The 23,522-nt window shown below is 37.2% G+C and overlaps 1 protein-coding gene and 1 pseudogene across 11 annotated transcripts in view; one reads left to right on the top strand and one right to left on the bottom strand.

The window, feature by feature from the left end:
• TBC1D5 (TBC1 domain family member 5) overlaps positions 1-23,522 on the bottom strand; it is a 592,946-nt gene that overhangs the window by 297,700 nt on the left and 271,724 nt on the right. The window lies entirely within an intron of this gene.
• On the top strand, positions 20,075-20,604 carry LOC112132600 (large ribosomal subunit protein eL31-like; annotated as a pseudogene).

Raw genomic sequence — 23,522 nt, 5'->3', positions numbered from 1 at the left:
ATATATTCTATAATTTGAATACAATAGATAGTTTAATACTATTCTAATACAACTTTCAATGGCTACACAGGGTATTACACAATAGCATTACAGAGAAAAAGAATTACCCATCATCAGTAAGTAAATATATTCCTACAGCTACTAACCATACAGCATACTATACAGAACTGTCCATGTGAGAAATAACTTCATTGAAAGTCAGTTTTTGAAATGTGAGCATCTGCATTTTGTAACCCTTGACTTAGGTATTTCATAATACTGACACTTGCCCCGAATCTGTTTTCCCCTTATCAATGGACATATGGCAACCCAGCTACCGACCATATTTCACATCTAGTTTACGCCTAGATATAGCCCTATATGTTCAAGTGATAAGGGCATATTCTGTTTTAATGATGTCTTATATGAGCTTTCTTTTCCATGGATTAAAACAGTAGTCAATTACGATGGCTAAATCAGGCCAATAATGGCCTCTTTTCATATGACCTGTGGACAAAAAAGGTTTATACATTTTTAAAGGCTTTTTTTCTTAAAGAGGAGGGTCTTTAGTGAAGAACCATAAAAAAAAAGTCCCGTCTGCCATAGACAATACTTTTGCGAAATAATAAAAATATTCGTATAAAAGTGAAATAAAAAGATATATAATATATAAGCCTCAATATTTTATTATTACATTCAAAAGATGGAAAAATTACTCTGTTCTATATATTAACCTTCAGTTTCCATACAGCAGTCTTTTCTTATTTGTGGTCTTGCTTCCCGTAGTTTCAGTTACTTGCAGTGAACCATGGTCCAACAATAGGTGAGAATAGTACAATAAGATATTTTGAAAGAGACTACATTCACTTAACTTTTATTATGTGATAAAAGGATATTGTTAAAACGGTTCTATTTTATTAGTAGCATGGTTGTTCATCTCTTAATGTGTCAAATTTATAAATTAAACTTTATCATAGGTATGTACGTATAGGAAAAAACACAGTATATATAGGGTTCAGTACTATCTGTGATTTCAGGGATCCACTTCAAGTCTTGGACCATATTCGCCACAGATAAGAGTGTAATACTGTACTTATATAGTTGAGAACTAGTTACGAACAGTTCTCACCCATGGACTAGACTGAGTAGCACAGCTCTAGGAAATGGAAGAAGAACAACAGGGAAGGATCCTGGAGTCAGGGCTGTTAGGTTAAGAGTAATGCACTTCTGCCTTTTTAAAGTCATTGTATTTTGGGTCTTAGCCATTGCTTAAAATAATACAGAGTTCAAAATGAAATGGCTGATGTTCTCCTCTGTGGCATAAAAATATGTAAGGCAGAAGGATGACTGCCCATCTCTCTTAGATGTCCTTTCTTTAGGTTATTTCTCCCAACCCCTATTCCTCCTGAAGAGACATACTTTTTATTTTAAGTCATTTACCCCAAATATAACTCCAAATTTGGTCAAACTCCCTTTAGGTCTCTGAATGTGATAAGAAACAAATCCTATTGATGAGAAGAATTATAGTAGCTTTAAGGTTGCAATGGTTTAGATCAAAAAAAGTAAAACAGATTCTTGAGATATTAAGGTGACAAATCTATTGCATTGGTGGCTAAGAGATGTCAATAATGATTCCTAAATTTCTGGCTTACACAACTACACATATATTGACACCATTCACTGAGATTAAAAAAAATAGGAGAGGAGTTTGGAAGAAAAGATCACAAATTCAATTTTGGACAAGCCGAGTCAGAACTTTTAAAAATCTAAGAGGAAATGTAATCTGGAATGTCAGATACATGAATCTGGAGCTACCTGAACTAGAAACACTTGAAAGTATTAAGGTATCGATAACTAAAGCTTAGGATAAGAACAGAGACAAGTAAAAGCCCAAATTTTAAAGACCACATTGGGCCAGGCGCGGTGGCTCGCGCCTGTAATCCCAGCACTTTGGGAGGCCGAGGCGGGCGGATCACGAGGTCAGGAGATCGAGACCATCCTGGCGAACACGCTGAAACCCCGTCTCTACTGAAAATACAAAAAAATTAGCCGGGTTGGTGGCGGGCGCCTGTAGTCCTAGCTACTTGGGAGGTTGAGGCAGGAGAATGGCGTGAACCTGGGAGGCAGAGCTTGCAGTGAGCCGAGATCGCGCCACTGCACTCCAGCCTCGGTGACAGAGCAAGACTCCAACTCAAAAAAAAAAAGACCACATTGAAAAGCGTAAGAAACAAGGAATACCAAGAGAAAATTTTATCACTGAAGCTAAAAGAGGATTTTGAGAAGGAGGAAGTCAAGAATTTAGGATGTTACTGTCAAGGCCAGATAAAATCTTAAAATAGATTTAATTACAGAAAGACCATTAGGATCTCAAGAGATATTCATTCAAGTAGAATGAGTGACAGTCACCAAAGTAAAATGTAAAATAATAAAAAATGAAGATAACCATTTATGGAGTATTGCTCAGAAAATGAGAAAAAAGCTACTGCTGTAGCCAAAAGAAGTGGTGGGATCAGCACGGGACTTTTCATCCTAGCTTAAGTTACTAAGATGACAAGGACTATCAACAAAACAAGAAAGATCCAGTAGAAACACAGGGGTTGAATATATAAGAGTTGAGAGATAACTGATAGAATACAAGATTCCTGAGAAGATACAAGAGGATGGGATCTAGACCACAGGTAGAAAAACTGATCTGAAATGGAAGAGACATCACTAGGGAAAAAAACAGAAAGATACAGATGTAGTTGCAGGTAACTGTGTTACAGAAAGCTAAAGCTGCCACCTAATAATTTATATTTTCTTTATGGAATGAGCAGAGTCAATCTTCAGGAAATCATAAGTTTAAATTACAAAGGTTTTGAAATACCTGAGAAGAGAGGGAAAGTACAACTTAATTCTTATGGTGATCATGAACTTAGGCTGAAAAGATAAATCATACAGTAGACTAAACATGTCAGTCATTGATATATACATTCTAAACTGGCTGGCATTAAGCTTTTACCAATTAATCATCAAAGTAGATAATAATGTTTCAAAACTATTTTTCCTATCTAATAGGATCTTGTGTATGTACATTTGTATTTCTTGGAATATCAGGAAAACTAAACTTCTAAAATATGTTTATTGGAAATTTGCATCTAGCCATTTTTAAATAGCTGGTTAAACTTGTTTTCACTGCTAAATTATCATTTTCTTATTGATTTGTAAAAGCTCTTTAATTTTTAGGGTAATTAACTTTGTAGCCAGGAGTGTTAGTGTGCACCTATAGTCTCAGTAGCACTTAGGAGGCTGAGACAGGCAGATCACCGGAGCCCTCAGGTTCAAGGCTGATTCCATCTCAAGAAACTACTTTCTCTGCTTATCCAAAAGAAGCAACTCCTCATTCATTACAGTCTTATGAGATTGCAGAAATGTATTAACATCTTCAGTGTCCACTTCTAATTCCAGTTCTCTTGCTATTATCTGTCCATCGGCAGTTACTTCCTCCACTGAGGAGGTCTTGAACTTAAAACTTGAACGTCTCCAAGTCATCGATGAGGGCTGGAATCAACTTCTTCAAAACCCCTGTTCAGGCTGATATTTTGACCTCCTCCCATGAATCATGAATATTCTTAATAGATCTATTATGATGACTCCTTTCCAGAAGGTTTCAATGTATTTTGCTCTGACACATCAGAGGAATCACTATCTATGGCAGCTATCAATTATGAAATGTATTTCTTAAATAATAAGATATGAAAGTAGAAATGACTACTTGATCCAGGGGCTGCAGAATGGATGCCGTGTTGGCAGGCATGAAAACAACATTAATCTTATACATCTCTACCAGAGCTTTTGTGTGACCAGGTGCCTTATCAAAGAGAAGTAATTTTTGAAAGGCATCTTTTTTTTCTGATCAGTAGGTCGCAAGAATAGGCTTAAAATATTCAGTCAACCATGCTATAAGCAAATGTACTAACATCCAGCTTTTACTGTTCTATTTACAGAGCACAGTGGGAATAGATTTAATATAACTCTTAAGGGCCCTAGGATCCTCAAAATTGTTAATGAACGTCAGCTTTAACTAAATATCACCAACTACATTAGCCTCTAACAAGAGAGTCAGCCTGTCCTTTGAAGCTCTCAAGCCAGGTACTGACTTCTCCTCTTTAGCTACAAAAGTCCTTATTCATGGGATCTGGCAAGATGGCCAAAAAGGAACAGCTCCCAGAGAGACCAACGCAGAAGGCAGGTGATTTCTGCATTTTCAACTGCGGTACCCTTCTCATCTCATTGGGACTGGTTAGAAAGTGGGTACAGCCCACCGAGGGTGAGCAGAAGCAGGGTGGGGCACCACCTCACCTGGGAAGCCCAAGGGGTTGGGGAACTCCCTCCCCTAGCTAAGGGAAGCCATAAGGGACTGTGCCATGAGAGACGGTGTTATCCGGCCCAGATACTATGCTTTTCTCACGGTTGTCGCAACCTGCAGACCAGGAGATTCCTTCAGGTGTCTACACCACCAGGGCCCTGGGTTTCAAGCACAAAACTGGGCAGCCATCAAGCTAGCGGGAGTTTTTTTCATACCCTAGTGGCACCCGGAATGCCAGAGAGAGAGAACTGTTCACTCTCGTGGAATGAGGGCTGAAGCTAGGAAGCCAAGTTGTCTTGCTCAGTGGATCCCACCCCCACAAATCCCAGCAAGCTAAGATCCACTGGCTTGAAATTCTCGCTGCCAGCACAGCAATCTGAAGTCGACCTGGGATACTCAAGCTTGGTAGGGGAAGGGGCGTCCACCATTACTGAGGCTTGAGTAGGCAGTTTTCCCCTCAGAGTATAAAGAAAGCCATCAGTAAGTTCGAACTGGGCGGAACCCACTGCAGCGCAGCAAAGCTGCTGTAGCCAGACTGCTTCTCTAGATTCCTCCTCTCTGGGCAGGACATCTCTGAAAGAAAGGCAGGAGCCCCAGTCAGGGGCTTATAGATAAAATTCCCATCTCCCTGGGACAGAGCACCTTGGGGAAGGGGCGGCTGTGGGCGCAGCTTCAGCAGACTTAAACATTCCTGCCTGCAGAATCTGAAGAGAGCAGCAAATCTCCCAGCACAGTGCTCAAGCTCTGCTAAGGGACAGACTGCCTCCTCAAATGGGTCCCTGATCCTCGTGCCTCCTGACTAGGAGACACCTCCCAGCAGGGATCGGCAGGCACCTCATACGGGAGAGCTCCGGCTGGCATCTGGCAGGTGCCCCTCTGGGACAAAGTTTCCAGAGGAAGGGACAGGCCGCAATCTTTGCTGTTCTGGAGCCTCCGCTGGTGATACCAAGGAAAACAGGGTCTGGAGAGGACCTCCAGCAAACTCCAGCAGAATTGCAGAAGAGGGGCCTGACTGTTAGAAGAAAAACTAACAAACAGAAAGCTATAATATCAACATCAACAAAAAGGACACCCACGCAAAAACCCCATCCAAAAGTCATCAACATCAAAGATAAAAGGTAAATAAATCCACTAAGATGAGGAAAAAGCAGCACAAAAATGCTGAAAATTCCAAAGACCAGAATACCTCTTCTCCTCCAAAGGATCACAACTCCTCACCAGCAAGGGAACAAAACTGGATGGAGAATGAGTTTGACGAATTGACAGAAGTAGGCTTCAGAAGGTGGGTAATAACAAACTCCTCCGAGCTAAAGGAGTGTGTTCTAACTCAATGCAAAGAAGCTAAGAACCTTGATAAAAGGTCACAGGAACTGCTAACTAGAATAACCAGTATAGAGAAGAACATAAATGACCCGATAGAGCTAAAAAACACAGCACAAGAACTTCGTGAAGCATACACAAGTATCAACAGCAGAATCAATCAAGTGGAAGAAAGGATATCAGAGATTGAAGATCAACTTAATGAAATAAAGCATGAAGACAAGATGAGAGAAAAAAGAATGAAAAGGAACAAACAAAGCCTCCAAGAAATATGCAACTATGTGAAAAGACCAAACCTACGTTTGATTGGTATACCTGAAAGTGATGGAGAGAATGGAACCAAGTTGGAAAACACACTTCAGGATATTATCCAAAAGAACTTCCCCAACCTAGCAAGACAGGCCAACATTCAAATTCAGGAAATACAGAGAATACCACTAAGATACTCTACCAGAAGAACAACCCCAAGACACATAATCGTCAGATTCACCAAGGTTGAAATGAAGGAAAAAATGTTAAGGGCAGCCAGAGAGAAAGGTCAGATTGCCCACAAAGCCCACCAGACTAACAGCGGATCTCTCACCAGAAGCCCTACAAGCCAGAATAGAGTGGGGTCCAATATTCAACATCCTTAAAGAAAAGAATTTTCAACCTAAAATTTCATCTCAAGCCAAACTAAGCTTCATAAGTGAAGGAGAAATAAAATCCCTTACAAACAAGCAAATGCTGAGAGATTTTGTCACCACCAGGCCTGCCTTACAAGAGTTCTGAAGGAAGAATTAAATATAGAAAGGAAAAAGCAGTACCACCCACTGCAAAAACATACCAAAATGTAAAGACCATCAACACCATGAAGAAACTGCAACTAATGGGCAAAATAACCAGGATATGAACAGACACTTCACAAAAGAAAACATTTATGTGGCCAACAAACATGAAGAAAAGTTCATCATCACTGGTCATTAGAGAAATGCAAATCAAAACCACAATGAGATACCCATCTCATGCCAGTTAGAATGGTCATGATCATTAAAAAGTCAGGAAATAACAGATGCTGGAGAGGATGTGGAGAAATAGGAACACTTTTACACTGTTGGTGGGAGTGTAAATTAGTTCAACTATTGTGGAAGACAGTGTGGCAATTCCTCAAGGATCTAGAACTAGAAATAACACTGCGGGGGAAGGGGAGGGATAGCATTCGGAGAAATACCTAATGTAGATGACGGGTTGATGGGTGCAGCAAACCACCATGGCACGTGTATACCTATGTAACAAACCTGCATGTTCTGCACATGTATCCCAGAACTTACAGTAAAATATTAGCCGGGCGTGGTGGTGGGCGCCTGTAATCCCAGCTCAGGGGACTGAGGCAGGAGAATCGCTGGAATCTGGGAGGTGGAGGTTGCAGTGAGCTCAGAGAGCACTGCCATCGCACTCCAGCCTGGGCAATAAAGCGAGGCTCCATCAAAAAAGAAAAAAAATTACAAGAAGGTTATAGAACACCAAGCAGATTTCACCCAAAGGTGATTACCTCAAGGCATTTAACAATCAAACTCCAAAGGGTCAGAAATAAAGAGTTTTTATTGCTTTTTTAAATTGCGTGTTGGTTTACACAATCAGTGTTAAGTTGCTATCAGTTTAAAGTAATGAGTTATAAGATAGTATTTATAAGCCCCATGGTAAGCTCAAATTGAAAAACATACAATGGATACACAAAAAAATAAAAAGCAAGAACTGAAATCATACCACCAGAGAAAATCAACTTCACTAGAAGGAAGAAAGGAAGGAAGGAAGGGAAGATTACAAAACAACTAGAAAACAACAAAATGGCAGAGGTAAGTCTCTACTTATCAATAATAACATTAAATGTACATAGACTAAACTCTCAAATTAAAGGGCATAAAGACAGAAGGTCTGAATGGATGAAAAACCAAGACATGATGAAAACCCAAGACACAATGATCTACTGCCTACAAGAAACACACTTTACCTATAAGGATACATAAAGACTGAAAATAAATGGATGGAAAAAGATATTCCATGCCAGTAGATACCAAAAAAGAACAAAAGTAGTTATACTTACGTCAGACAAAATAGATATCCAGACAAAGAATGTCACTATACAATGATAAAAGGGTCAATTCACAGCAAGAGGATACAACAATTATAAATATATATGCATCCAGTACTGAGCATCCAACATATAAAGCAAATATTATTAAAGCTAAAGAGACACATAGACACACTAACACAATAATAGCTGGAGAATTCAGCACCCCACTTTCAGCAATGGAAATCTCCCAGACAAAAAAATCAACAAAGAAACATCAGATTTAATCAGCAAAATAGAACAAATGGACTCAACAGATATTTACAGAACATTTCATCCAACAGGTTCAGAATACACATTCTTTGCCTCAGCAAATGGATCATTCTCCAGGATAGACCATATGTTAGGTTACAAAACAAGTCTTAAAACATTAAAAAAAAATACTATCAAGCATCTTCTCTAACCACAATGGAATAAAACTACAAATCAATAACAAGAGGAATTTTCAAAACTATGCAAACACATGGAAATTAAACAATATGCTCCAGAAAGACCAGTAGGTCAATGAAGAAATAAAAATTAAAAAAAAAAGAAACGTGTCTTGAAACAAATGATAATGGAAACACAACACACCAAAACCTATGGGATACAGCAAAAGCAGTAGTAAGAGGGAAATTTATAGCTGTAAGTGCCTACATCAAAAAAAGAAAAATTCCAAATAGGTAACTAATGATGCATTTTACAGAACTAGAAAAGCAAAAGCAAACCAAACCCAAAATTAGGAGAAGAAAATAAATAATGAAGATCAGATCAGAAATAGACAAATTTGAAATAAAACAATAAAAAAAAGAAATAAAAAGTTGGTTTTTTGAAACGATAAAATTGGCAAACCTTTAGCCATACCAACAAAGAAAAATAATGGAGAAGACTCAAATAAATCACAGATGAAAACGAAAACACTATAACAGATACCTCAGAAATGAAAAGAATCATTAGTGGCTACTATGAGCAACTATAAGACAATAAATTGGACAATCTAGAGGAAATGTTTAAATTCCTAGACACATACAACCTACCAAGATCAAACCATGAAGAAATCCAAAACCTGAATAGACCAATAATGAGTAACAAGATCAACGCCATAATGGCTTTACTGCTGAATTCTACCAAACATTTAAAGAAGAACTAACACCAATCCTACTAAACTCAAACTATTCCAAAAACTAGAGGCCGAGAGGATACTTCCAAACTAATTCTACAATGCCAATATACCAAAACCTAGACAAAGACACATCAAACAAGAAAACTACAGGTCAGTATTTCTGATTAATAATGATGCAAAAAGTCCTCAACAAATACTAGCAAATCAAAACAAACAATACATTAAAAAGGTCATTCATCATGACCAAGTGGGATTTATCTCAGAGATGCAAGTATAAATCAACATATGTGAATCAATCAATGTGATACATCCTATCAATGGAATGAAGGATAAAAACCATATGATCATTTAAATTCATGCTGAAAAAGCATCTGATAAAGTTCAGCATTCCTTTTATCCTCCAGGATAAAAGCTTTTAAAAAACTGGAGACAGAAGAACATATCTCAACATAATAAAAGCCATATATGACAGACCCACAGCCAGTATCATATTGAACGAAGAAAAAATTGAAAGCCTTTTCTTTAAGATCTAGAAGACAACAAGAATGCCTGCTTTCACAACTGTTATTCAACAGAGTACTGGATGTCCAAGCTTGGGCAATCAGATGAGAGAACGGTATAAATGGTATCCGAATTGGAAAATAAAACAACAAATTATCCTTGTTTGCAAATGATATGATCTTATATTTGGAAAAACGTAAAGACTCCACAAAAAAAACTAGTAGAACTGATAAATTCATTTAAGTTGCAGGATACAAAATCAACATATAAAACTCAATAGCATTTTTTTTTCTTTTTTTTTTTTTGAGATGGAGTCTCACTCTGTCACCCAGGCTAGAGTGCAGTGGCGCGATCTCGGCTCACTGCAAGCTCCACCTCCCAGGTTCGCGCCATTCTCCTGCCTCAGCCTCCCGAGTAGCTGGAACTACAGGCGCCCGCCACCATGCCTGGCTAATTTTTTTGTATTTTTAGTAGAGATGGAGTTTCACCATGTTAGCCAGGATGGTCTCGATCTCCTGACCTCGTGATTCACCTGCCTCGGCGTCCCAAAGTACTGGGATTACAGGCATGAGCCACTGCGGCCCAGCCAAAAATCAGTAGCATTTTTATATGCCAACAGTGAGGAATCTCAAATAGAATAAAAAAAGTAATCCCATTCACAATAGCCACAAATAAAATTAAATACTTATGAATTAAAGAAGTAAAAGATGTCTACAATTAAAACTATCAAAGATTGATGAAACAAACTGAAGAGGACAACAACAACAACAACAACAAAAAAAAAAAAAAAAAAGGAAAGATATTCCATGTTCATGGATTGGAAACCTCGACATTGCTAAAATGTCCATACTACCCAAAGCAGTCTGCAGATTCAATGCATTCTCTATCAAAATACCAAATGACATTCCTCGCACAAGTAGAAAAAACTGTCCTAAAATGTATATGGAACCAAAGAAGACTCAAAATAACCAAAGCTATCCTAAGCCAAAAAAAAAAAAAAAGTATACACACACATATATGTATATATATGTATATATATGTGTGTATATATGTATACATATATATGTATATGTGTGTGTATATGTATATATGTATATGTATGTATATATGTGTATATATGTATATGTATGTGTATATATGTATATGTATATATGTGTGTATATATATGTATAAGCCAAAAAAGTATATACACACACACGTGTGTGTATATATATATGCGTACATATGTATATATACGCATATGTGTGTGTGTGTGTGTATATATATGTGTATATACACATATGTGTGTATATATATATATATATAGGGCTGGTGCAGTGGCTCACGCCTGTAATCCCAACACTTTGTGAGGCCAATGCAGTGGATTGCTTGAGCTCAGGAGTTCGAAACCAACCTGGGAAACATGAAGAAACCCCATCTCTACAAAAATTACAAAAAAATGAACCAGGTGTCATGGTGTACACTTGTAGTCCAGTTACTTGGGAGGCTGAGGTGGGAGAATTCCTTGAGGCTGGGAGGCAGAGGTACAGGCAGCTGAGACTGCACTACTGCATTCCAGCCTGGGTGAAAGAATGAGACCCTGTCTCAAAAACAAAATAAAACAAAAAAAGAACACAATAGGAGGAATCATATTATCTGATTTCAAATTATACTGCAGAGCTATAGTAACTAAAACAGCATGGCACCAGCACAGAAACAAACACAGACAAATGGAACAGAATAGAGAACCCAGAAACAAACCCACACTCCTACATGGAACTCATTTTTGACAAAGGTGCCAATAACACATCAGGGAAAAGACAGTCTCTTCAATAAATGGTAGTGTGAAAACTGAATATCTATATGCAGAAGAATGAAACCAGATCCATATCTCCTGACATATACAAAAATCAAATAAAAACATGATTAAAGACTTAAATCTAAGACCTCAAACTATTAAACTACCACAAAAAAAAATTTGGGACACTCTCCAGGACATTGGTCTGGGCAAAGATTTCTTGAGTAATACCCCACAAACACAGGCAATCAAACCAAAAATTGACAAATGGGATCACATCAAGTTAAAAATATTCTGTGTAGTAACAGAAAAAATGAACAAAGTGAAGACACAAACCACATAATGGGAGAAAATATCTGCAAACGACCCATGTGACAAGGGATTAATCACAAGAATATATAAGGAGCTCACAAAACTCTATAAGAAACAATTTAACAATCTGATTACAATATGGGTGAAAGATTTGAATAGACATTTCTCAAAAGAAGACACAGAAATGGCAAACAGGCATATGAAAAGGTGTTCAACATACCGGTCATCAGAGAAATGCAAATCAAAACTACAATGAGATAGCATCTCACTCCAGTTAAAATGGCTTTTATCCAAAAGACAGCCAATAACAAATGCTGGTGAGGATGTAGAACTCTTATACACTGCTGGTGGTAATGTAAGTTAGTACAACCACTACAAAGAACAGTTTGGAGGTTCCTCAAAAATCTAAAATACAAAATGAGTGAGTAAAAAAATGTGGTATAACAATAAAATGGAATGCTATTCAGCAATAAAAAGGAACAAAGTATGGATACATGCTATAAAATGGTTGAACCACAAAAACATTTTGCTAAACAAAACAAGACAGGCACAGTCATAAATGCCATGTAGTTACATTTATATGATATGTCTGAAAAAGCAAATTTATAGTTATAAGACAAAAAGTTGAACAGTGGTTTTATGGGACTAACAGTGAGAATGTAGAGTGACTTTCAATAGCAAAAAAAAAATATTTTTGGGGGTAGTATCTTTTGCATTTGTTTTCTATTTTTTGCTAGAACAATGTATAGTATTTTTTTCTAATTGTCTTTAAGACATTCTTTGTCTTTTGTTTTTATTAGTGTGAATGATATGCAATGTTGTTGGTTTTTAAATTTTTATTTTCTATATTCTGCTTTAAGTTCTCTGAATTTCTTGAATCTCTAGTTTGATGTCTGTCATTAATTTTGAAAAATTATTAGCCATTATTTCTTCAAATAATTCTTCTACCCTTTTCTCTCTCTTTTTTTCCAAGACTCCAATTACATGTACCATTTGATATTTCTCATGGTTCTTGGGTGTTCTGTTCTGATTGGTTCATTATTATTTCTCTTTGTGTTTCAGTCTCGGTGATTTCTATTGACCTATCTTTCAGCTCACTGCCTGCCAGTTCTACTGATGACCCTGACATAGGCATTCTCCATTTCTGTTACTGTGTTTTACATTTCTAGGACTTCCATTTAATTCAAATAAAATTTTTGTATCTCTGCTGAAATTAACCATCTGATCTTGAATGTTGCCCAGCTTTTCCATTAAAGCCTTCAACATATTCATCATAGTTATTTAAGAATACTTATGGGACAGTTTCACCATATATGTCATATCTGCATTTGTGTTCTGGTTCTAATTGCTTTATCTGAGTGTTTTTTTTTCTTGCCGTTCATATGCTTTTAACTTTTTGTTTAAATTCTCATGTATTATTGTCATCAGAAAACAGTTTTCATTGCTTGGATATGGCCACGGTTCCTTCTGCTAAAACTTTAGCACAGGGGTTTGCATCAACATAATTAGAAGGTGAGCTAGGTTTGAAGTTTGTTACTTCTATGCTACACTCAGTGCTCTACAGGCTACCATTCCTAAATGATACCTTATATTGGGGTGCAGGATTTAGTCTGTAAAAATATTTCTTTCTTCATTTTAAGAACCACTACCTACATACTAAGTCATGTCTTTCCTTTGTACTCAAAAAAGTTATTTACCAAGGTACTTATCATCCTAACAGCAGAGTAAGAAATGGAGGAAGGTATTCTTTGGTCTTCTGACTCAGCCTCAGTCTTAGGTGAACACTGTGACCGTAAGTCTGAGCTGTACAGCCTTCTCAGTGATCCTTCTTCTCCCCTAGTATAGTTTTTATCACTGTAGATATTCCTGCCCCTTCCTCAGGGGCTGAGGGTTTTTTCCCTGTTCCCATACCCCAACTGCAAAAAGATTTCATCAGTACTTAAGGGGAATGGTAATTGTTGCAGCGCTTCTGACAAAATATATCTTTGTTCCAGAGTCCACGTGGAGATTATTCCCCCTCAGGCTATGGCTGCTGTAATATTCCCCCTGTTCTTCACCACGGAGGGCATTTTCTTTTACTGATGGGTTCATAAACAAGCCTGCAAGAGGGCGTGGGTTCCCTCTATATTTGTGGCTCCCAGGATATTCATCCTTTCTCATCAGTATACACTTGGCTTCTATCAATGTAATGATCATCTTAGTTGATCTCTTTCTAGGGGTGTACAGCTGACCCAGGTAAGTCAGTACTTGTAGGATGCCTCTCCCTGCAGGTATTTGTCTCTAGATTCTGGGTCTGTCCATGGGTCTGAAATTTCAGCACTCAGAGGAGTGGTCAAGACAAGTTGTGAACTTGATTTCGGCTTTTCATTGTTTTACATTTGGAAGTGATGTCTTTCCAGCTTGCTGCATCTCTGATCAGAAACCATAAGTCATCCCAACTACTTATATTTAACTCTATGTATTGTGGTTTTCAAAGCTTACTAACTTTCCACTTAGGCTCACTCATTCCACAATTGTACAGCTAAAGTTACCACTTTGCATGCATTGGTACCTTCATTCTGCCAAAGTTAAGCAGTTAACTAATGCGTAGCCGTACAAAACCCCCGACCAAGACAAGCTGACCAAATTTCTAACCATAAGAATGAGTACATGTAGATCAGAGAAAAATATTTCATGATTATATTTATTTTCCATTAAGTTTAAAGATTTTAGTTTAACAACTTAAGTGTAAAAAGCACCTTGTGTGGGCACCGTAGAGGATATAGATATAAGTAAGATAAAGACTTTATACCTTATTTCAGTAATAGTTTCTTATAGAGCAGCGGTCCTCAACCTTTTCGGCCCCAGAAACTGGTTTCATGGAATACAATTTTTCCACAGGCAGGGGCACAGGGATGGCTTCAGGATGAAACCGTTCCACCTCAGATCATCAGGCATTAGATTCTCATAAGGAGTGTGCAACCCACATCCCTCACATGCACAGGGTTCACGGTCCTATGACAATCTAAAGCTGCTGCTGATCTGACAGGAGGCAGAGCTGCGGTAGTAATGCTCAGTTGTCTGTCGCTCACCTCTGGCTGTGACTGGTTCCTAACAGGCCACGGCCTGGGGATTGAGGACCTCTGTTATAGAGAATACTTCAAACATTCAAAAATGATACTGTAGAGCATACTTAATAAACATTGCACCATTACATATTTTTATGGAGAGTTTTAAGGCCTAGGTTAACAGCTGGGTGAGGGGCTGGATGCAGCAGCGCTCACTTCCAGTCCCAGCTACTCAGGAGGCTGAAATGGGAGGACTGCCTGAGCCCAGGAGTTCAGGGCCAGCCTGGGCAACATTAGTGAAACTGATCTCTTAAAGGAAAAAAAAAAAAAGAAGATTTACAGCCTAAGTTAATGACTATTCACTGTTAACAGATAACTGAATTGCTCATAGCACATAGATGAATTGAAGGCACATGTCTTAGAAAAACATAGGGTTTTCCTTGCAAATTTGATCCTATGCTTTACAGCAAATAGCAGATAAGGACAGGATGAAAATAAAAATTCAGCAGGATATATCTGGTTACATTTTACGACAGGAGTATACTTACACAAAAATAGCCTTCATGGAACATGGTCTATCTAATATTTATACCTCTAGCACTCTGATGTTAAGTAGTTAGTCTTTGTATTCTAAAAGGTAAACTTTTCAGTACGCCCTGTTTCACTGGAGTCAGGTACTTCAAGCCAATTCTGTTTATATAAAAATTAAAGTACATATGCCAATTAATGAACATGTTATGGGGAGCCAAAAAATGTGGAGAATCAGATATTCATAAGAACCTAACCGGTATGATCTTTACATGTAACAAAAACTACCTGGGAATTCACAGTTTGAGAAGATAAATTGATAAGGAACATGCCAAATTAGAGAGGGTCAGAAAAATCTCACTTTAATGGCTTCAAATTCCTCTAGCTTGATGCATTCATCCTTCCATATCTTTGGGGATGAATGATGAGAACGCTATGGCTTTCTAAAACAATTGCTATTTCTGTAGCTAATGCTCAAATGGTTATTACGAATATTTACTCTTTTCCAATTCTAGCCACTCCTCCTTCACACAGATTCAGTTTTCCTCTAAGTTATGTTAGTACAATAGATTACACTATAGTGAAGTTCTTAATCTGGCCTCTCAGCCATTTTTCCCCTTTAACATGATCATTTCTATTATGTTATCTATTTTACACACATTTTATAATTTGACTCTTGAGAGTCAAATTTGACTATTTTCAAATATATTTTTCAAATTTTTCAGCTCTTAGCACATAGGCCCACTCTTGCATATATACATATATGCCAAAAAAGGATGCAACACTTCAATGCCAAGCTCACAGGGTTATGAAGGTTAAAAAAAAAAAAAGATACTACATAGAAATGTTGGAAATCATACAATAATAAAAATTAACTTCAATATACTAGTGGGTCAGAGAGACTATTATACTAACACATGTAAGATTCAATCTTTTGATTAAAAAAGCACTATATTTAGAGTTATAAAAAGCTCAGAGAACTGGAAACAGAAATGCAGTCTACGATAGATTATTCAGACTAATATAGAAGTCTTGGCACGAATAATAAGATAACTGTGGTTGATCCATAGAACAGTTGGATTATGCACCACAATATGCAAATCAGGTAACTATTTATGATAATTATTAAAATGTTAACTTGCAAATAAAGCACAGAAAATAACATCCTACTGTAAGTTGATTCCAGCACAGTATAGGACAAGTCAGTATAATTAGGTAGTTTATGGTACATATTACTCTCAGGTATGTTAATACGAATGCAATAATGCAAGCACAGTTTAACATTTTCAGTTAAGATAATTGTTCATGTTTTCTTTACACACACATATATGAACGTGCAAACACACCTCTGGTTGGAAGTCTCCTTTCTGTACACTTCCAACAAGTTTTGTTAATGTGTTCTTATGTACATACTGTGGGCTTCTCTCAAATCCAAGACTGAGAAGATTTCCGTCATTCACTAACTTCAGTATCTGATAGTTACTGAATGTTCTGCAATGCTTTAAGCTACTTTATTACTTTTCATTTGCAAAGCCATCACTCCTCTCACTGGCTTCATAACCTAACCTACAGACTTTTACTTCTTAGAATTTAAAAAATAACTATCAAAATAATCTTCATATAAATAATCCTGTTTGCCAAGGAGGCAGAGATCAAGGGCTTGGAGTACTGTGTATAAATCTGTCTCTCTCTCTCTGTGTGTGTATGTGTGTGTGCACGTGTGAGTGTGTATGTGTGTTGTTTTACCTGATTACTAATTCAAATCTAAACTCCCTACCAAAGAATCAAATGTCCTTGTGAACTGGTTTCCCATCTTCTCTAACCCACTTCCTATAAGCTCAATATTCTAGAAGGGATGTTGGCTCTCACTGCACCCACCACCTTATTTTATATCATCCCTTTAATTTCTCCTCCCTATCTATGCTTTAAATTTCTGCTTTATTGATTCTGTCTTTTACTGCTTTTAAGAGACGTTTCATTTCTGCTATCACATTTTAATGTCTTATCATTTTCTCTCTTCAATTCCCTCTGAATCTTTTCCAATATCTCAGGCAAATTTCAACTCAGTCTTTTTAACATCATTCCTACTTTGTTTCAAAAAAAATATGTTTTCTTACGGAAAATAAAAATTATATTTTAAAAAATTTACTTATTTTTCCTAGATTTAAATCTTTTAAAAAAATATGTCTTTCTTCTTTCCCCTCAGAAAAATCTTACACTTATTTTATACTGAGTCTTTTGGTTTTTGTTTCACTGTTTATTCATTGTTAAAGTCTGCTCTGTTCTTTCCTAATAAATCAGCGGAGAAGGGGATGTAGTGCCACATTAATTTCCTGGTTTCCTTCATTACCCACATACTATATTTAAATGTTTTGGATCTTAACTTTTTTTTTTTTTTTTTTTTTTTGAGCCAGGGTCTCACTGTTACCAAGGCTGGAGTGCAATGGTGTGATTATAGCTTACTGCAGCCTCAAACTCCCAGGCTCAAGAGATCCTCTCCCATTTCAGCCTCCTGAATAGCTAGGACAGGTGCAGGTCACCACACTCAGCTAACTTTTATTTTTTTGTAGAGATGGAGGTCTCACTATGTTGCCCAGGCTGGTCTTGAACTCCTGGGCTCAAACAATCCTCCCGCCTCAGCCTTCTAAAATGTTGGGATTACAGGCATGAGCCACTGGGCCCAGCCCTCAAATTTCTAATAGTAGTTGTAATTTACTTACTATGGCTCTAAAGGTAAAAGGAAAGTTCACCTGGGTTCCTTCTACTGCTTGCCTATCTATACAGAATAATAATAAAGACTGTATCAACTGAAGCAGATCTTCTCTTTTAAACTGTATCAATAAAAATGCAATGCCAGACAGCATAGGTCCATCCTATGGATCTTCCTGGCATTGTTTCTTATTTCTGAATGAAATGTGCCATGACCTATCTTCTTTTACCTTGGTCATATTACATTATCAGGAACCTTACTTCTAAATAAAGCAAAGCACTAATGGGTGAATAGTTGGGGGTAAGGGGTCTGTGTGGTCATGAAATAGTCCGCTATGTCAGAAAGCAACTCCCTCAGAGCAGAAAACAGCTTTCTTTCCTGAAAGGTTTGGAATTTCAAAGGTACAGACAGGCAGTGGAATTAAAAAGAAAAACAAAAAATAATGTTAAAAAAACCTCCTTCCATCATTATATCCTGCTGTATTACTATTCTGCTTCTAAGTTCCATTTGCATTTTAGTTTGTAGAGATTCTTCCTGGTGTCTGGCATATTACTGATAAATATTCTGGGTTATATCACTTCTTAATATCACATCTCTGTTTCTACAAGCATTTTGACAGTAGGATAGGAAAGCATGGACTAGGTGTCAAAAGCCGGCTCACTCTTTAACTTGCTGGTATTTATTTGCCTACTTCTGGGTTCCATTGCATTGGATACTACAGTCGATCATCTCAAGCTCCAATTATCTAAGACCTTATGTTTCTGGCTTCTTTGGTCATTAGTTACAGTTTGCAAGTCAGTAGTCAACCTGGGGAGAACTCACTGTTCATTCAACAAATTAGGACTAGGATTAGGGTGAAGTGAGTTAAGAAAATTTGGTGCTTAACCTTGGGCATACCATTTAAGGGGGTGCTCAAAACTGAGTAATTAACATAAAAATATTTAAATACAATATTTTAAAAAACTGAATGATTCCAAAAGATTCATGATTAACAAAATATCAACATTTTAAATGAAGACAAAATTTAATATTGCCATATCAGGCCACATTGGAGCCCAAGGCTAAGGAAAAGTCAGTAATAATGATCCTGTCATTTGCCTCATCCCAGTTTCGGCCCTGAAACAAATATATAAACAACTGTACTTCCCAGCCACTGATCTCTGCCCTCATCATTGCAGAAAGCAGAATGTGGCCTGCTAATTTCATGCAGTCGTATCTCTTCTCACAGCTGTTGATTTTAGTATTAATTTTATTCACATAATATTTCTCATGTTCTGAATCAATACTAGCATTCCTTATTCCTTTTTTTTTCTTTTTTTTTTTTTTTTTTGAGACGGGTGTTTTGCTCTTGTTGCCTAGGCTGGAGTGCCACGGCGCAATCTCGGCTCACCACAACCTCCACCTCCCGGGTTCAAGTGATTCTCCTGCCTCAGCCTTCCAAGTAGCTGGGATTACAGGCACGCGCCACCACAGCCTGTTAATTTTGTAGTTTTAGTACAGATGGGGTTTCTCCATATTGGTCAGGCTGGTCTCGAACTCCCGACCTCAGGTGATCTGCCCGTCTAGGCCTCCCAAAGTGCTGGGATTACAGGCATGAGCTACTGCGCCTGGCCATTCCTTATTCTTAATCAGATAAGAGTTGCTGGTTTTCACAACTAATTACTCCACCTCAAACCAGATGCCACCACACACTTAAAGCTCAAAATTTCTCTAAATATGCATCCACTTTATTCTGTTTTTCTACTATCTCAAAGGAAGAGAGATTTGTCTTGATTTCCTATTTTATTCTCTCCTTTCTCCTTTATTGGGAGAAACACTATAACTATTTCTTTCATGTAAACTTCACATCTTTCCTCGTTGATTCCTTCATGTCTCAATAGAAACTGGGTCATACAGCCCTAGAAATTCTTCCTAAAACTAGAGCAGTCTCTAACCTTATTTAACTTACTTTACTACTGCTACCACCATGATGTACTGAACATTGTTTCCATTTTCTCATTTGACACTTATGGTTTTCACCCCTACCATGTGATTAAAACCATACATGAATCACCTATTTTTTCATCTATATCCTTCTTCCATTAGCAATATTATGTAATTCTTTCTGAAGAAGTCCTGGTGAAGTATCTGAAAACCACAACTATTTTTGTGTGGCCCATGAGCTAAGAATAGTTTCTATATTTCAAAAAAATTTTTTCAAGATCCAAAAAAACAATATTCTGTGACACATGAAAATTATATAAAATTCATATTTGAGTGATCGTAAAGTTCGCCAGCAGAAGGTGATGTTCCCGCACTAGGTAAAGAAAAGGCTCTGGTGGCCACAGCAATGACCACTTCTTCTCTACTGTCCAACAGGTAGCCTGCTCTGCAGAGAAAAGGCGTGAAAAAAATTATTCTACCAATTGACAGAAAAAAATCAGCTGAGAAATAAAACCTGATTGTTCACTTTTAAAAATCACACCCCCAATGTGGGCCCACTAGAATGGCTCCCACAAAGAAGAAGAAGGGTCATTCTCCCATCAATGAGGTGGTGACCTGAGCATACAATCAACATTCACAAGTGCATCCATGGAGTGGGCTTCAAGAAGCATGCCCGTCAGGCACTCAAAGAGATCTGGAAATCCGTCATGAGGGAGAGGGGAACTCCAGACCTGTGCACTGATAGCAGGCTCAACAAAGCTGTCTGGGCCGAAGGAATAAGGAATGTGCCATACCATATCCATGTGTGGCTGTCGAGAAAACATAATAAGGATGAAGATCTACCAAATGAGTTCTACACTTTGGTTACCTATGCACCTGTTACCGCTTTCAAAAATCTACAGACAGTCATTGTGGATGAACTGCTGATCATCAAATACATCAAATAAAGTTATAAAATCACCAAAAATAAACATAAAAAAATAAGAAATCACACCTCATCGTCAGAAAGAAACCTGACTCCTTCAACTTCCACAAACACATACACACTTCTTTTCAACTTATTTATACACTTTATAAATGTGAATAAAGTGATACTTCCTGCTGTTGCAAACAGGGTATATGTGCTGTTCTCCAAATAGTTCAAATGGTTTTATTATCACAACCTGAGAAATATTTCAAGAAGCAATGGATCCTGTTGTCTAACTAGTAAGAGAAGGAAAAGCTCATCATCAAATATATCCAAATTCAAAATTTTTTGGCAGCTATTTTCTAGTTTACACAAGGTAAATACCAAACAAAGTCAGTTCAGCCGGGCAATTCCTGGAGGAACATATTTTTACCCAATTCCTTCTGCTAGGCCCAATAGGACATGATGTTATTTCAACTCAACTATTGTGAAGAATTGAGTCACCTTAGAATTGATATGGACAACTGATGGCACTTTCCACATTTTCCTGTTACAGGGATCCCTGCCATCTTGCATGGCATGAAATTCTAGGGTATCAACAGAGTACTTACTCAGGAATGTAGACTGTTTCTTGAAAAATATTTTGCCTCTGCCTAGAGATACCGCTATAGTCACACCCATGGAAGAACACATCGTAGTAAGAATATAAGTCAGTATTTTGGTATGTCATGATGAAATGCTACTGCCTTGACATACCGTTTTACTAGCTAAAATATGAGTCAGCTCAATTAGTAAAAATTTAGTGAGCTTCTGCTATGTGCCTAGATGAAATGCACAGCCTCTGCTTTCAAAGAAAAAAATATTTAGATAGGAAAATAGACGAACAACATAAAGGGTATCTATACAACAGGTTCCTCAACTGAGAGCTGTATAGCTTGTCTCAGGCAGTTAAGACAGCCAATGTGTAAGAAAACACATCTAAAGCAATGTTCAGGCACACTTACAATTATTTCATGTCTATTTCTCTTTTCTACTTACTTATTTCCTCTTTTCCCTCACTCCACGAAACTGATGGACTTTAGGCAGTATATTAGTTCCCAGTATAATTTGGGTTGGGAGATACTTATCCAATAGATAGGCTGGCCATAATTTCCTTTAAGGATTCTTTTTTTTTTCTCTTCATGTCAAGTTAGATCACTAGACAAGACATTCCTATAGCTATAAAGAGTCCTGGATTTTACTGGCTTAACACCTTACATGCAAAATTACTTTTTTTTTTTTTTTTTAGTAATTATGTCTTTAGATTGTTTTATTTTTATCAAACGTGACTCAAGTAGTCCATCTTCAACAGGAATATTAAGTTACTAAAAAAATCAGGATTGGAAACTTTAACACAATTAAATTTAAAAGTTTATAATAAAAACAGGATGAAGAATAATTAATTTGGGAAGTGAAATTTTGAAAGCTCCAATAAATATTTAGTATTTTCTAAAATACAGGAATACTAAAAATGAAAACATACAAAGTATTCACCTTTAATTATTAATAGTGGGTATGACAACTGATTTCTATGTCTACTCTTATTTTCTCAGAAACTCGTCAAGAGTTCTCTTCCCCAATATTTTCATAATTATAAATGTTTTGTTTTACTATAGATAAAATGTACACTAAACATGTTCTGTTGCTATCATTCTAGGTCTGATCCTTCATCCCATTTTTCAGTGCCTTTCTGATTTTATCAAGCAGAATGCTAACTGTTAAGTCCACCTAATTAGGGCCCAGCTTCTGCCAGACCTTCTTTTTTTTTCTTTTTTTTGGTCTTTTATTTTATTATTATTATTATACTTTAAGTTGTAGGGTACATGTGCACAACGTGCAGGTTTGTTACATATGTTTCTTACCCATTTGAAACACCAAGGAAGCAGTTCCAAGGTCCAGGTTCAATCTAGACCTTAAAACACCCTGTATGCCTCCTGTTCTTCTTCCTCTTTTTTGGCTACAAGTGTCCAAAGACACAGACAAAAAAAGTTACATTTACTCAAAACTACATAATATAGACACAAAAAAGTTACATTTACTCAACACTACAGAATGATGAATAATTAGACAATATTTTGGCCAGGCTCAGTGGCTCACGCATGTAAGGGAGGCTAAGGCGGGCAGATCACATGAGGCCAAGAGTTTCAGACCAGCCTGGCCAACATGGCAAAACCCCATCTCTACTAAAAATGCAAAAAAAATAAGAATAATAAAATGACCAGGCATGGTGGTATACATTTGTAATCCTAGCTACTCAAGAGACTGAGACATGAGAATTGCTCGAACCCGGGAGGCAGAGATTGCAATGAGCCGAGATCATGACACTGTACTGCAGCCTAGGAAATGGGAGTTTCCTAGTTACCATCACAACTCTCCTTCCCCCAAATATCTTCATGTGTTTCCAAATGCTTTTGGGGTCAAAAAAGATTCTAGTAGAATCTGACTCCAAGTGAAGAAAAGAGACTAAAGAAAAGAATAATGTTAAAAGAAAGTACACATTTTGAATAAGCAGCATAAAATAATGAAGTGTCAAAATGTAAAAGGTTTAAAGGGAAGAAGGACCAAAGGTCAGAGGAATCCAGTAGCAGGACCACTGCAGATGGCAATTCAGCCAACCTGGATCTAGTGTACAGACATTTAGGAACACTAAAAAGAGTCTAACATCAATTGAAGATTAGAAAGGATAAAATGATTACATTAACTTACATCCCTCTTTATGCCTGCTTGACCTGCAGAACATGTTTGGCAGCTCTTACCCTAGGACCTTTACACTTGGTATTTCCTCAGTTTGGAATGTCCTTGCCCCAAAACTTACATGGTTCACTCCTTTATCTCCCTTAAATATTAGCTCAATTTTTTTTTCAACAATAACTGCTCTGATATTTAATTCTGCAACTTATAATAACTTATAATACACTA

This window comes from Pongo abelii, chromosome 2 (assembly GCF_028885655.2).
Source record: "Pongo abelii isolate AG06213 chromosome 2, NHGRI_mPonAbe1-v2.0_pri, whole genome shotgun sequence".
Lineage (NCBI taxonomy): Eukaryota > Metazoa > Chordata > Mammalia > Primates > Hominidae > Pongo > Pongo abelii.
Note: the sequence above shows the minus strand (reverse complement) of the source record. Positions and strands in the feature narration are given on the sequence as shown.